Genomic DNA, 17,657 nt, shown 5'->3' with positions numbered 1-17,657 from the left:
AAGGTTTTTGGAGACCCATAGTTCTTTGGGGCTAAGGACCCCATTGCTAGCCACCGATGGATCGCTGACGTGGAGAATGCTCAGAGAACGAGCTTTTTCCCTGAGAGGTCGAAGGTGGGGTTGGTATCCTGCCTTATGAGGGACCGAGCTCATGACTGGTGGGAGGAGGTTGGTCATGTTATGGGATCTGCGGCCGTGGCGGCCATGACTTGGGAGGATTTTATGTTGAGGTATTTGGTTGAGTTTACACCGACGATTAAGGTGCAACAGTTGGCGATGGAGTTCCAAGACCTTCACCATACTACTGAGATTGTGGTGGATATTACCACCAAGTTCCGAGAGAGAGCTTTGTTGGTTTTGTAGTATGTGGCGGACGAGGATATGAAGAATACGAGATACCATGACATGTTGAGGGATGACATCCGGGAGTTTGTGAGCATCTCCAGTTGCAGGACAACTGAAGCATTGATTGATAGGGCCCAGGAACAGGAAATTTATTTGGAGCTTCTTAAGAAGCGAAATTCGATTCAGGTTCAGTCAGTGGAGGGCTCCGGGAAAAGCCTAAGGTGTTTGACTCACGATCTAGAGGTCAGCATGGCCGAAGCCGTTGCAGCAAGTGCGGGAAACCACACGATAGGGCGTTTCGAGTCAGTGGTTTGGGCTGATACAGGTGCGGAAAGACAAGTCACACGAGCAGGGATTGTACCCATGTATCGGGTTTGAGTTGCTTTGATTACAATTAGACGGGCCACAAGAAGGCAGAGTGCCCTATATTGATAGGAGGATCAATGGTGGCTCCCGCACCAACCACTTTGAGGATAATCGATGGCTACCAGGGCAAGGCGGAAGCCCCTGTGGTGAGGAGCAGGGCATTCCAGTTGACAGCCGAGGAGGCATGAGCAGCACCGGATGTGGTTACCGGTATGTATCTCTACCCTATCTTTTATTGATTTCCTTATTTATGATTATGTTTTATTTGATCATGGTTAGGGACATTCTTAGTTAATGGTATGGCTGCTCACGTCCTTTATGGTTCGGGGTCTACCCGATCTTTTGTATCTCTTGCGATTAGTAAGAAGTTTAGTGACTCAATTGGGACTTTGGATTACCCTTTGGAGGTGGAGATCGCCGATGATCGTTCAATTAGCGCTTCGAGGGCTCATCGGGGTTTTGTTCTGAATATGTTCAGCGAGAGATATTCTATCAATTTGGTTCCAATTCCTCTACGAGGGTCGAAGGTTATTATGGGTATGGATTGGTTGGCACCCAATAGGGCTATGGTTGATTGTGAACACCAATTGGTGAGAGTTCAAACCCCAAGTGGATGAGAAGTGGTCAGTCATGGCGAGGTGCTCAACATGGACCAAATCTCTGTTTAGATGTGAGTGTTAGGAGATATATGCAGAAGGGATGTTCTAGATTTCTGGCATATGTGATGGATACTCGAGTGGTGGGGGTGTCGGTTGTGGGTGTTGTGCCTATTATTTGGGAGTTCCTGATGCAGACCCTAGAGTAGAGGATCGGGCCCTTGCGTTCCTAGAGGCTCATGATTGTGTGACTACATGGGCTTCACGGAAATGGCCATAACTTTGGCTACATGACTCCTTTTTGAGCCTACGACCAGTCAAATCGAAGCTTGGAGCAAGTAGCACGTCTAATTAAGTAACAAAAGGGGACTTGCCCATTTTTGAGTCCAAAAATCGCTTTCTAAATAGAGTTATGAACAATTTTGTTATTTTTTCTTATTTTGGGTTTTGTTTTTGGGTTTGTATTTGGCCCATGGACCTTTAGGGGTCCGTTTTAACTTATGCTTCTTATTTAACTATTGTTGATGTAATTTGCATGGTCGATGATCAGTTTTATGAACTTTCAATTATCTCCCAAAATTTTGTGTGTTAAACCAGATTCTGATAGCCAATCCCATGGTATTCGTAGATTCAACGTGGTTTTGAAGAGATTGACCTGGTTATTCTATTAGAATCAACAAGTTCACTCTTGTTTATATTTGTTTATCATTTTTTGTTTTTGCACGCTGCATCATTTCCCTAATGTGTTTCCAAAGGATTTGCCAGGAGAGCCTACTGTGAGGCAGGTGGAGTATCGGATCGATTTAATTCCAGGTATGGCTCTGATAGCCAAAGCACTGTATCGCTTAGCACATCCGGAGATGAAAGAGTTGTCTACACAGCTTCAGGAGCTCTTAGACAAGGGATTTATCAGAACTAGTTGTTCACCTAGGGGAGCACTGATTCTGTTCGTGAAAATGAAGGATGGTTCACACCGAATGTGTATTGATTATCGTGAGTTGAACAAGCTGACAGTGAAGAATCATTATCCATTCCCGAGGATATATGACTTATTCGACCAACTTTAGGGTGAATTTGGTTCTCCAAGATTGATTTGTGACCAGGATATCATCAGATGGGAGTCAGAGACGAGGATGTGCCGAAGACGACCTTCAGCACTCGTTATGGTCATTACGAGTTTATAGTGATGCCTTTCGGGCTCACCAATGCACCGGCAACGTTCATGGATCTCAATAACCGAGTGTGCAGATCGATGTTGGATTGGTCGGTGATTGTTTTTATTGATGATATTCGGGTCTACTACAAGACCAAGGATCGGCATGAGGAGCACTTGAGGGGGGGGGGGGGGGTTGGAGACCTTGATGAGGGAGAAGTTTTATGCCAAGTTCTTCAAGTGTGAGTTCTGGTTGTGTGAGGGGTAGTTCTTGGGGTACATCGTTAACTAGAATGGTATATTGGTCGACCCGGCTAAGATTGAGGCAGTGATGTTGTGGTAAGTTCTGAATACACCATTTGAGATCAGGAGCTTCTTGGGTTTAGCCGGTTATTTTCAGAGATTTATTTAGGACTTCTCCAAGATTGTTGTTCCATTGACCTGATTGACAAAGAAGAACATTATTTTTCGATGGGGGCCTGATCAGTAGACAACTTTCGAGACTCTGATGTAGAGATTATGCGAGGCTCCGATTCTCACTCTTCACCGAGGGGATGGATGATTTGTGGTTTATTGTGACACATCGATTTTGGGATTAAGAACAGTACTTATGCAGAGAGCCCACGTGATTGCTTATGCTTCGAGGAAGTTGAAGCCTCATGAGGCGAACTACCTTACACACGATTTGGAATTTGGGGTTGTGGTCTTTTCCCCCAAGATTTGGAGGCATTAATTGTATGGGGTCAGGTGCACTATTTATACAGATCACAAGAGCCTGAGATACATTATGGATCGGTAGAATTTGAAGATGAAACAATGGAGATGGTTGGACGTGGTGAAGGATTATGATTGCGAGATATTGTATCACCCTCGGAAGGATAATGTTGTGGTCGACGCCTTGATTCGCAAGGCCGTGAGTACACCCATCGGGGATCTATGTTTGAGGGTGGTTGTTGTTTCTCCGCTATTAGATATGATCTTGAAGGCTCAAGTGGAAGGGTTGAAGAAGGAAAATTGGAAGGAGGAAAGGATTAGGGGTCAAATTTTGTTATTTGTCAAGGAAACTCGTGGGTTACTGAGTCGGTGTGGTAGGGTTTGGGTCCCGGTTGTTGGTAGGGTTAGGAAGACACTATTGTAGGAAGCTCGTAAATCGAACTTTTCGATCCATCTGGGGGGCACGAAGGTGTATAGGGACCTAAGGTCGAGTTATTCATGGCCCTGTATTAAGAGGGAGATTGCTTGGTTCGTGGAACGGTGTTTGGATTGTCAGAAAGTCAAGGCCGAGCATCAGAGACCCCATGGAAAAATGTATCCGTTACCCATTCCCATGTGGAAATAGGAAGAGATCACTATGGACTTTATTACAAAGTTGCCTAGGACGACGCGAGCGGTTGATTCTGTTTGGGTGATTGTTGATACATTGACTAAGAGTGCACATTTAATACCTATTGCTGAGAACATCTCTGCCGAGAAATTGGCTGACATCTACATCAAAGAAGTGATGGTTTGACATGGGTTGCCAGTTTTGACGGTTTCTGACTGAGATTCTCATTTCACCTCCAGATTTTGGAGGAAATTTCATGAGGAGTTGGGTACTCAACTACATTTTAACACATCATAATGTTGGATTAAGGTGTCTAAGCTCATAACTAAATTAGTGTAAACTTGAAAATAGAAGCAAAGTCATTTTTGGGTTGTCATTATAACCAGAAATAACTAGAAATGATTTTAGGAGAGAGAGAAATAATTTGTTAATATATTATGTGAATAATATATTAAATGAAATAGATAATTGATCTGTTAATTTGTTATGAGATTAATAAATTAACATAGATCAATAGTTAAATAATTGATTTGTTAATTATATGGTTAATAAATTAATAAGAAATCAATGAGAATTAATTAATTATTAATCAAAATTAATCAGGAATTAATTTGGGATTAATTAGAATTAATTAAAGGTGTAAGGGGGTGAATTGTAATTGTTCAATAGTTGAACAAAAGAAGACAATTCTAGAATCATCCAAGGGTAGACGGTTTTGCAGGCTCTTCTACGATTTATGGACCCTTTTGGATGCAGATACGTAAAGGATTTGAATTGAGATTAAATCTATTATTTAATTAATTCAAATCTTGCTTTGTGTGCAAGTTACCTAAACTATAAATAGGACGCCTTGGCTCATTATTTTCGTTCATGACCTTCCTAAGAAGTATATGAATAAAATTTACTCCACTCTCCTCTCTCTCCTCTCCATTATAGAGTTTCTAGGGATTTGGGTACAAACCATTAGATACACTAAACTTTTGGTGCTTGCTTTCCAAGGTTTTCATGAGGGAATTTTGTTTGGTTATTTACTATAATAATCAAAAGGTATGTAAACCCTAACTCTGTGTTTATTTTGATATTATAGAGTTCCTTTTGGGTTCTTGATGTTCATAGTTTATTGTTATCAATAGAGAAAACATAGATCCAAATAGGTTGCATGTGAAATTAAAAGTTAAGTAATTTTCTGCCTCTTGCAAGGATTTATAACCTATAAAACTTATCAATGGTATCAGAGCCAAAGTTTTCGAGTTGATTGTGCATAATAGTGAATAGATGTAAATTATGGTTTATATAAATTAAACCCCAAAGGCTTGAATTTTCGCATAAGTCTAGGGTTCTTGAAACCCTAGCGTCCACCCCTTAAATTTCGAAAATGGTTAGGGTTCGTTAGGGTTTTCTAGTTTCCGACATTATTGTTTTAAAAGCCTTAAAATAGAATAATTAAAATTGGATAACCCAAACCCTAATTTTCAAAAATTAGAAGGGTTTTGGATTAGGATTAAATTTAAATTATTTTATTAATTGTTTAATAGAAAATAATTATTTAATCCCTAAATGATTTTAACTAATTTAATTAGAAGTTTAATTAAAAGATAAAGATTAAATCATAAATGATTTAAATTAATTTAATTAAAGGTTAATTAAAAGATAAAGATTAAATCATAATTGGTTTAAATTTAATTAAATTAAAAGTTTAATTTAGATAATTAATATTTAAACCTTGTCTTTTGAAAAGTTTTAAAATACACCTTATATATATATATATATATATATATATATATATATATATATATATATAATATTAAAAGTTAATTACTATAAGTATAAGACAAGTCAGTCAAATCAATAGTACACCTCATTCACCAAGCCACTCTAAGGGGGGTATAATGAAACGACGTATAAAATGACCGTTGAACGGGTGTCTTTTTCACCCACCGCTCTCTTGTGTGGTGGAGGTTCGTTAGCAGAACGAGTTCCATAAGACATAACCTCATTAAAAGTATAATGATATAAAGTACTAGAACCTTCTTATAAAACCCCACTCTAGTTACTTTAGAAAAAATGGGAAAAGTATTCTAATCCATGAAAAATGCACATCATACTGTATATGTCGTTAGTGGAGAGTGTGTGGTTAACCGACACACTAATGTGGGACTATAAAGTTCAAATGATGGCACAACTAAAAAATTGTTGTTGTTGATGGAGCGTGTGTGGTTAACCAACACATCAATGTGAGATGATAAATGACATCGAGGTTGTCACGCGGGTTTTCATGGTTATTCACATCTCATTTGTGATCCTCGACATCCTAGTCACAAAAGTGAGAGCAGACTCTGAGATTAAACATGCCATTGATCAGATTCAATGAATCTCAAAAGATCTAGGAGTTTCATAAGACTGAAATTGGTAAAAGCCTTACCTACCTAAAATAGATTCGAATTTGACTACGGTATCCCTTTTCAAAGTTCGAATCGAAAATATGGATCCTAGCCTTAATTTAAATTTGTGTTAATAATTAAGGGTTAAAATCAACTAAGGGGTCGTTTGATAGTTGCTGATTGGGTTAGAGCTGACGGGGTTAGAAGCTGACTGGGTTAGAAATGCTGACTGAGTCCATATCTGACTGAGTTTATGTTGTTTGATTATTTATTTGAATGATTGTGCTGAATGAAAAAAATGACCATATTACCCTTGTGTTGTCTCTTGTGCTGGATAAAAAAATTATAAAAACACAAATTATCTTATAAAATCCAAATTAAACATACATCAATTAAAATCCAAATACAAAGTGTAATACAAAATCCAAATACAAATTGTCATACATAATAAAAAAGTACATCATTTAACGTGAACCATTTGAAAGTAACTGATTAGCAATCGGGTCACGCAAAGTAGTCATATAGTCAACGACTTCTGAACCCCATTCTATGCCTTCTATGTTTTGGCCCTCACTTCCTCCACCACCCACATTAGGAGTAACCATAGTGTTTTGTTCAAAGTTCGTAAATAATTCATCTTGAATATCGTATTTCCTTATAAAATTATGGACCGCAACACAAGCAATGACTATGTCTCTTTGCACTGGAAAAGGATAAGGAGCCATTTGTTTTAAAATTGGAAATCTCGCCTTCAATACACCATAAGCACGTTCAATGATATTTCTAAGTTGTGCATGAGCATGATTGAACCTTTCTTCCTTAGTTAAAGCTCTGTTTCTTCGAAAATCGGCTAACTAATACCTAGTATTGCGGTAGGGAGCCATAAATCCACGGGTGTTGGTGTATGCGGCATCACAAAGGTAATATTTATCTGTATATGATTGACAAATTTATCATATAAATAATATAGATAATAAAACGTATAGTAAAGTTACAAACCTGGTGGAGGGAATGGAAATCCGGAAGTCAGGTTAAATGCAACTTCTTTCAAAACTTTAGAATCATGTGCTATGCCCTCTCATCCAGCCCATACAAAGGTGAATATCATATCAAAATTACAAATTCCAATTACATTTTGATAACATTCACATTTTCCTCTTCCCCTATAATGAGTTTGTTGATCAACGGGCACAACTGCATGTATAAGTGTTCCATCTAGTGCACCTATTGCTCCGGGAAATATGTGCATTAGTCGTCTATGTCGTTCTGAGGTATTTCTTGTTGGATTAGACGAGGTTGGTACTATAGTTCTCGTGCAAAACACATCATTGCACGTAAGACCTCATGAAAACATTGATGAATCGTTTGTGTGGAGTGATGAAATCTTTCTTTAACAGCTCGAAAACGTTCATTATGTCCTATAACATGTAAAAACATAGCCATCTTCTATTCAAAAATTATCGTCCTACTACATTGCAACCAATTTCTTTGTGTAAAGTGATTGCATAATAGTACAAATGCATCTTGTGAAAGACGTATCATATCGTAACATTGTATAGGACATCCGTGTATCAAAATCTTGCGTATACACATACCCCTTTGCTACCTGTTCGCTAGCTCTTATTCTTTTAATTATTCTTTGCCTTTGTCGGACCAACATCAACCAATACCACGAGAATATAAGGAAATATAAAAAGTCACCTTCTTTATCCATGTGTCCTGTTAGATGTCAAATACAAATTACATTTAAATCAATAACATAACAATCAATAACATAACAAACCGTAACATGTAAATACTAAAAGCATAACATTCCATAACATAACAAACCGTAACATATAAGTAAACAATCCATAACACCTACGAAAACAATCCATAACATAACTAAATCATAACATACTAATGTCGAAAAATGAACCATAACATACTAATGTCAAACAATGAACCATAACATACTAAAGTCAACCAACTAATCCAAACTTTCTTCCCGCATTTGTTACCCACGACTCACAAGTTGACAAGTTAAGGCGCAACCAAATTTTCCTATTACCAGCACTTTCAGCAAATAACATAAGAGCAGTGGTGTATTTCGAATCATATTCTCCCCAGTCCAAGATTGTCAACTTCGCCATACAAGCATCCATCTCCTTGTCAAGATTATTTGCTTCCGTGAATGCTTGTGCAGCCTTGATAATTTCTTTTCCAACTTCTTTCAACTCATCATCAAGTGTGGTTTCTTTAGGACCATTTCATTTACCCCCCTTGTTTTTTGTCCGCCCAGACGATTCCTCACTAGTAGGTTGAGGTACTGTTGAGCTTGGGGTATCTGCATGAGGTGCTGGCTCTTCCATCTCTGTATCCTCAAAATCATGTGTACTGAACGTTTCATTGGGATGAGGTAGTATCGAAGATGGCCCCCAACTGTGAACACCGGTCGAGGTCGCCCATCAAATAGTTGGGTAAAAAGTTCAGGGCAAGGGAGGGGTGCATTCCTCAGCTTATCTACATACTTGTTCAACTGTTTGAAAATTTAATAAATATTATTAAAGTAGTAAAAAAATAATCTAATTTAAAAAATATGTATGTATATATATATATATATATATATATATATATATATATATATATATATATATATATATATATATATATATATATATATATATATATATCTTCGCTTCCGCTTCCCATTCTTCATTAGTCATGTTAAAAGAATTCGTTATGGGATTATAAATATTTCCTGTTTTGTTTTTAAGTTTTAACCACAATGCATACTTTGCTTTTAAATAGTCGTATCGGTTTTTCATTTATTTTTTCTTGACAAAAAAATTATGATCTGTTTTCAATTTCTCCGCGACCACAGCCCATGAGCTTGCTTTTAGGCCACTACCCTCCCGGCGATTACTTGTTAATTCTTGTACACATGCTTCCAAAAAAGTTTTGTCCACCAATTTCGACTTCCATCTAACCCTAGTTCTTTTATCTGTCATGTCTATTGTAAAAAGGAAAAAAAATAGTTAATCATCCACATAACACACATTTACAAATAAATCAAGCATAAATGTGATTTCATCACATTTTTAACAACATATACAACATAAATTTTGATTTCATACAAATAAAATTTGATCTCATAAGCATATAACACTTTTTAATTTCTGATTTCACACAAACATGTACAACATATTCAACATTTTCTGATTTCAGAAACTTAAAATCTGATTTTATTCAAACATTAGTTCATGATAAAATCACACATTAGTTCATACAGAGAAAATCAAATTTCATACACAAATATTCATTCCTTCATATAGATAAAATCAGATTTCATAAACAAAAAACACATTATGAATTGATTTTATGCTAACCCTTTAAACTAATTGAATCCAACAATAATGAAAGCAGTAATTTCAAAGTTTGATTTCATAATGAAATCATTAATCTGCCAATAGACATGAAGGGTTTTGTGATTTCATAAAAAAAAAAGCAAAAAAAAAATTACGCAGAATCTTACCTGTGCAGAGGAGGATCGTCGGTGCAAAGGAGGATCACCGGCGTTGTGTGCGTCGTCGCCGGAAAAAATGGGGCAGGAGGTGAACTCGCGATGGAGGCGATCAGCAGGTGTTGGCGATGGAGGGGAGCAACTTTTGTCTAGGGTACTGGCGAAGGAGGCGAGTGAGGGCAAAGGGTAAAAAACGCGTAGCTTTATTTTCCAGTCAGGAGGTTTTTTTTGCTTACCGGGTAAGTGGAATGGGCTGACCGAATCAACTATATTTTGTAATTATCAAACATCCGACTGCTGACCGAGTCAGCAGTCAGCACTAAGCGGACCCGGTAAGTTTAAATCAAACAACCCCTAACTTAAATTATCTTTATTCCCACTTTTAAATGTCTTATGAAGATAGAAATAGTCTTCCTCATTCTTATGGAAATGGTTTTCCTCAATCTTCTGGAGATGGTCTTCCAATTTGAAGTCAAGGTGAAATTGATTTCCCTTCCTTAGGATATGGTGGAACTGGACATCGTCTCTCTTCAACTCTTCCACCTCCTCCTTCTGTGACTCTCTTAATATCACATTTTCCTCAAATTGAAATGTAGCATCTCGATTTTTAACTCAAAATTGTCATTTTTATTTATTCGGAATATTTATTTACATCAAAGTATTTATTACATTATGCGGAAACAAGATTGCAAATGTGTGTGCACAGTCGATCCTTGTCCTTCTCAAGAACCGATGAAGTGCCTGAAAAACATTTATAACAACTAGGTAAGCGCTAGGCTAAGTGAGTTCCCCCAATATACGCTATTCCACAATAGATATACAATGCATACACATAATGACCTTCAACTTATAGTTGGTCCACCCCTGGACTTCAACATAAAGCTGGTCTGCCCTATTTTTCCTACAACATGTAGTTGGATCGCACATTGGCCTTTCTCGTATAGCTAGTCCGTGCGAGTCTATTGGCCTTCAGTAAAATATTGGTCCGCCTTCAACTCCATATATCAACAAACATATAGCAACAATTCACATAACAAACAACTAACTATTCTAGTCTAATCACCGCAGTGCATACTATAGGGTAACTATATCCTAAGATACAGAGGATACATACTGGAGTATACAATATGGTGAAAATAACCAACCTTGACAATGACTCGGAAGATTGACAACTATTTGGGCGATTCTACTGATGATCCAACTGAAGGATAGCACGCCGAACAAGTATTAACCTACAATACTTTAACCTATTAATCTCTATGACAATCTAGTAATGAAAACTAGATCTTTCACTAATTCCAATGAACACCGAGAGTTCTATCAAATAAGGATCAGCTAGGCAGGACAGTTTGGAGGCAGGACCATTTCGGCATATAGCCTTTCTGAAATGCAACAACCAAGCCAACATGACCATTATAGTCACCTCTCCCATAAGTAGATCAATCAATATAACGACTTGGAAGTACTGATAAATCTTATTTATAGGTTCCTAGTAACGAATTATAACTATAATTATAAATTACACGGAGACAGAGTAAGTGTAGCTCACTTACATAGTACTATTGATGAGAACCAAGAGCTAAACGGGAAGAACACTGACTCGGAACCTCTTACTTGAAGGCTACAACTAGCTGAGCACTCAGGCATGTCGCAGGGCTTCGCCGCGGGCTGGAAACTCAAGGAAAAAGAGACTATAGGAGGGAGAATTGAGAAAGAGAGAGAGAAAGGGACTCTAGGGGATGGATGTGACGAGCTTATACAATAGGGACTATTTATAGGCGATTTTTCTAGATGCCCCAGGTGCATCTAGGGTGTGCGTCGTGTGCTTCTGCGACGTCGCTTCCCCGGCTAGTGCCACGTGTCGCGATATCGGTGGTCCACATATGCCTCTTCTAGAAGGTGACACGTGTCGCCTACCTATGGTGCCACGTATCACAACCTTGTGGATCCACGTCACAACCTTGACGCTATCTCGTGGTCCCACGTCATCATGCGCACCGCGCATGCGATTTTCCAGATTTTCAAAATGTCATAACTTCTTCACACGAGATTCATTTATGATGTTCTTTATATCCCCGGAAAGCTCTCGACGAGATCTACAACTTTCCTTTAGACCTCAATAGGTAGTTATTACTTTATCAAAAATTCATATTTTTGATAGGCTTAGGCAGTTAGGAATCACTGCAGAAAGTATAACACCTACATACTGACTCCTTTATCGACTGTCTTTATATTAATGGTTTCATATTTATGATATCTTGAATTCTCGTTTAGATTGTTTCGGAAAACAATCAACCGATTTAAATTTCGATTTCTAGGTCCGCACTGTTGCGTCGAAACTTCGAAAAATCATAACTTCCTCTCATGAAGTTGGATTTTGACGTTCTTTATACGCATTCTCTCGCTTTAATGACTACTATGACTCACGTTTAGATCTACTAGGATACAAACTGATTTATCAAAAACTAATTTTTTACGATACACAAAATCGCGTTGGTTAACTCGTGAAACTTCAAAGAAGCATAACTTCTTCATACGAAGTCGGATTTGGGCGTTCTATATATATATATGGAAATCGGATCTATGTTTCCTACCTGTTTATGATGATTTCTTGGGATAAAGCGTATTATATTTCTACTTTGAGTTTTATAAACGTTTGTTTATATTGAATCCTATGGAACGGTAAAAATGGGGTGTTACATGAAAGATATGAGACTACTCAATCTCTATTGGCATGTAAACATCAAGATGGAAACTCTATGTGTGCCCACGTTCTAAAAATGAAATCATACATTGAAAAGTTGGAAAGGATGGGTATTGTTTTCCCAAGGGAGCAAGCCATTGATTTGGTTCTTCTCGATTCCAAAGTCATATAATCAGTTCATTGAGAACTTTTATATGAGGAATATTCACATAACCTTAATTAATCTGACCCAAATCCTGATGGTTGTTGATGCAAAAATGCTTAAGAACACATCTGAAGCAGAGTTGCTTATAGGGTCTAATTCCAAGAGTTACATGGACATTGACAATTGTAACACTGGTGATATAGAAAAGATTTCTCTTCCCAATGGAAAGGGATCAACAAAGATCAAACTGTTTGATCGTATGGTAAATAGAAAGTCTAGTTCTAGGACTGTTCCACATGTTGACCCCAAAGAGTTCATTTATTTTATTGCTAATTGAGTGGATATTGGAAACGAAGCTGCCCAAAATACTTGAAAGATCTTAGAGGTAGTAAAGTCAAGTCATGTGACTCTACTTCGGGTACATCCATTATCTAACTCCATTGTTTTATAAGTTCCTATTCATAGACTCTTAATACATGATGTGATAGTCATATTTTGATGATATTGCAAGATCTAAGAGAAAGAAGGAAGCTTAAGCAAAGTGAACTAAATCTGATTGTGAGAGATGGACTTTTGTCACATGGTTCGATGATCAGAATTTGGAGCTACTTTTAAGGAGTTAGGAAAATTTAATAGGTTGATATTACTCTTAGGAGATGTCTAGAAAAATAGTTTTTCATTTTATGCATTGTAAGGACAAGTTCCAACGTTTCATTTATTTTCAATAAAAGTGAAATTTTTGTTTATTTGGTTTCCATATTTTATATTTCCTTGCAATGAAATTTATGATAGTGTTGGTTATGTCAATATAAGCAATATTAATTATGTATTTGATTCTTATGATATCGCGTGTAGTATTGCCATAATTAACCAAGTGAAAAGAATTCTCATCACCAAGTTTCAAATTGGACAGAAACTTGGAGTCATGCAATTCGAATTGTGTGATGATGAGAATCGTGGTAATTGGAAAAGTATGACTAATTCATTGATCACATGTTTATGTGAGGCAAGTGAAGGACTGATGGAGCTAGTACATGTTGATATGGACTATTCAGATCCACCACAAAGGACGATAACTCTATTTGTGATGATTTACTGATGCTTTAGTGAATATGGTTGTGTTTATGAGATTAAACATAATTCTAATACTTTGAAAAGATTCAAAGAGTATCAGAATGAATAGAAGAATCTATTAGGCAGAAAGATAAAAGATTTTCCAATATGGAAAGAAAGGAGAATGATTTAGTATCATGTTTTATGATCATCTTAGTAATTGTGAAATTGTATCACAATTCACTCCCCCAAGAATATGTTAGTGCAATTGTATGACTAAGAAGGGGAATCGAACATTGTTGGAAATGGTTCGATCATAGATGAGTCATACTTTGTTCCAATGAAGTTTTAGAGTCATACTCTAGTAACTACAAATCATATCTTGAAACCCATTTCATACTAAGAAGGTTGATAACACCTCGTAACATATGGAGTAGTAATGTTTTCTTACTCTAGCACATTTAGAGTTAGAGTTTTGATGTTTTTGTTGATCAATAAACAAAAGATAAGTTGAGAACAATTCTATTAAGTGTTTTCTTGTCGGGAATCCACATGAACTTTTGAATATTTTTTTAACTCATCAAAGGAATGTTCTTTGAGAGAAAACTCATATGTCAAGAAGTTAGTGGGATTCGTATCGATCTTGAATGTTTCAAGAGTAAATCTACAATAAACTTTTTAGATATCACTAGCACGCGACCTGAGGTTGATAACCTATCATGTTTGGTTGACACATTCTTATTTTTGTGTACTTCTAGTTGAGTTGGCAATGCTTATGAGTTCTATGTTTTTCATTTAACTACAAAAACAAAGCACATTGGTCAGTGAAAGTGAATTGATCAATATGAGTGACTTGCTAACAACATGGAGGCACTTGTAGGCCCTTGAGGTACCACATGGAAAGAAATTTAGAATATCGAAGTTTAGTCTACGAAGGAAAGCTAAATTTGAATTTGGTTTTTTCCTAAACCTTGTCTTATGACTATAGGTTGGAAATGATAGATTCACATGGATAGGAACGTTTGCACCATAAATCTAGGTGGCAAAGGTTTCGCTCTAATTCATGAGAATTATTATTAGGGAATATTTTCGCTGACAGATTTTAAAAGATCTTATTAATATGGATATTGGTTGTATTAATTTCATTCTCAAATTCACAATATGATTACGACATCCCTCTTCATATTTCGAATTACGAGGAATGTCAAAGGAATTGTTTGAACTTTTGAGAGATATGTCTATCACTATTGAATGGTTTAAACACACACATATGCTATCAAATTAAGGTGTACAAGCTTAAGAATTCTATTTGGAGACTTATAGAAGCATCGTGTAACAAAAATCAGTACTTCAGTAAGAAAGTCACGAGTATTGATTTCTAGAAGTCCAGTTGATTTAATTGAACAAATATTTGATCCTTATATAAGCTATAATGAGTCGAGTCCCATATGCTTCGGATATAGAATCGATTACATATGCTATAATATTCACTTATTCTAATTTTTCAAATGCTCTGAGTATTGTGAGAAAAAGGACTAGAATTTTGTGTGACTAAATTTGTTAAACAACTGTCAAGAAAATTTGCAAGTTATACCAAAAGACTGGTTTCTTGTGGACAGTTAGAAGTATGATATTAATTTGGACGGACCATAGTGACATGATTCTGGATTAAAATGATTCTTAATCAAAATTGATGGTCATATGAGAATATAGAAAAGTTTCATAATGGGAGATGGTTAAAAAGTCTACATGTAATTTGGAAACTTTAATGCAAGAGAAGTGTTCAAGGAGTGTACCTTAAATTTGAACCTTCGTTACCATGGAATTGTTTCTAGTAACAAAGTTTTAATGGGATATTCTATAATATCAAACAATCAATCTTTGAGACTTTAGAATCTTGATATCACAAGATATTAACGCATGTTAAGTTGGAATTTCATCACATCTTGGATAATGATAAGAATTTGGAATTGTGAAATGAGTATTATTGGAATAATGTCCAAATGATCTGTTCACAAAGGAAGGACCATAGAGAGGCATAGTATGCATGTTCATCACATGGCATGACTGATGTTTAATTCAAGTGGTCAGTTGATTACTCGAAACAGTATACAATGAATAAAGTTGTAATTATTGTGGTCATTAAATAATAGAGATTATTTATATTCAATATATTTGAGACCATGGTTAATTAGTTTATTATTGTGTTTCACTTTGCATGTTTTACTTCCTGAATGATTTGATTATTTGAAATTTCACAATTGCTCATACTTTTGGAAGTAAGTAGTGAATTAAGACTCATGAATTGAGTTGTAGATTGTCTATGGGGATTAGACATTGCAATAAGATTGCTACAATATTCATGAGTACTTAGAAAAATGGGGATTTTGAGTATTGGATATACCCACGCTCATAGAATTACTTCATGGATTCTATCACGAGTAATTTTGAGACAATACTATCTTTTATTCTTAAAACGAAGATATATGAGTTGTAATTTAAAAGTCGGTTGTGCATTGGTATTGTGAAAACGCATCAATAACGTGATGTCATAAAACGTAGTGTCATGCATAATTTGGTGAGTAAAATATGCAAGCACATAAGTCGAACTTTATTCGTTCCTTATGAATTAAACATGAAAAGCGATATCTTTGGGCCCCTCGATGATTTGTTGTCAACATTTGAAGTACTTGGCTGAGCCCGGACTGAATTGATGTGTTCAATTAGTAGTCTGAATTTAGTCGTCATAAATCAGAAAACCGAGAAACATAATCTTAGACTATGAGATTGATTCTAATCAATATCTCATGTCCATACGATATCTTGTATAACGATTGAATATTTGATCACTTATTTTAGGTCTAATGTCTAATTAAATATGAGTTCGACAGTGGCTTTGGAAAGTACTCTTTGTTGTTTGGTTCTACTTGTAATTATAGTTATAGACTTATCCAAGTGGGAGACTGTTGGATTAAGGTGACTAAGCTCATAACTAAATTGGTATAAACTTACAAATAGAAGGAGAGTCCTTTTTGGGTTGCCCTCATAACTAGAACTAACTATAAATGATTTTAGGAGAGAGAGAGAGAGAGATAGAGAAATAATTTGTTAATATATTATGTGAATCATATATTAATTGGAAATAGATAATTGATCTATTAATTTGTTATGTGATTTAGAAATTAACATGAGATCAATAGTTAAATAATTGATTTGTTAATTTATATTGTTTATAAATTAATAATAAATTAATGAGAATTAATTAATTATTAATCAAAATTAATCATGAATTAATTGGAATTAATTAAAGGTGCAAGGGGTGAATTGTAATTATTCAATAGTTGAACAAAAGAAGGCAATTCTAAAACCATCCAAGGGTGGACGGTTTTGCAGCCTCTACTAGGGTTTCTGGAAGCCTCCTAGATGCAGATAAGGAAAGGATTTGAATTGGTATTAAATCAATTATTTAATTAATTCAAATCTTGTTTCGTCTGCAAGTTACCTAAACTATAAATAGGACCCCTTGGCTCATTATTTTCATTAATGACCTTCCTAAGAAGCATAGGAACGAAATTGCCTACTATCTCCTCTCTCTCCTCTTCAGTCTAGAGATTCTAGGATTTTGGGTACAAACCATTAGAGGCACTTTACTTTTGGTCCCAGCTTTCCAAGGTTTCAAGAGGGAATTTTGTTTAGTTATTTACTATAGTAATCGAAAGGTATGTAAACCCTAACTCTATGTTTATTTCGATATTATAAAGTTCCTTTAGGGTCCTTGATATTCATAGTTTATTGCTATCAATAGAGAAAACATAGATCCAAATATGTTGCATTTCAACTTAAGAGTTAAGTAATTTTCCACCTCGTGCATAAATTTATAACCTATAAAACCTATCACATACCACCCCCAAACCGATGACAAAGTGAGCAGACTATCCAGACGCTTCACTAGTCAAGGAAGCGGTGGGTGAGAGTGGACACCAATTCAATCGTAATTTATAGGCAATTCCTTATACCCCCTTATAGACCAGCTCCGTGAATGAGGCCTACTAACGGTAAAACTGATTGTCTTATACATACATATATAT

Source organism: Lactuca virosa, chromosome 8, assembly GCF_052849685.1.
Source record: "Lactuca virosa cultivar CGN04683 chromosome 8, Lactuca_virosa_CGN04683_v6, whole genome shotgun sequence".
NCBI classification, from domain to species: domain Eukaryota; kingdom Viridiplantae; phylum Streptophyta; class Magnoliopsida; order Asterales; family Asteraceae; genus Lactuca; species Lactuca virosa.
This window is presented reverse-complemented; position numbering follows the sequence as displayed.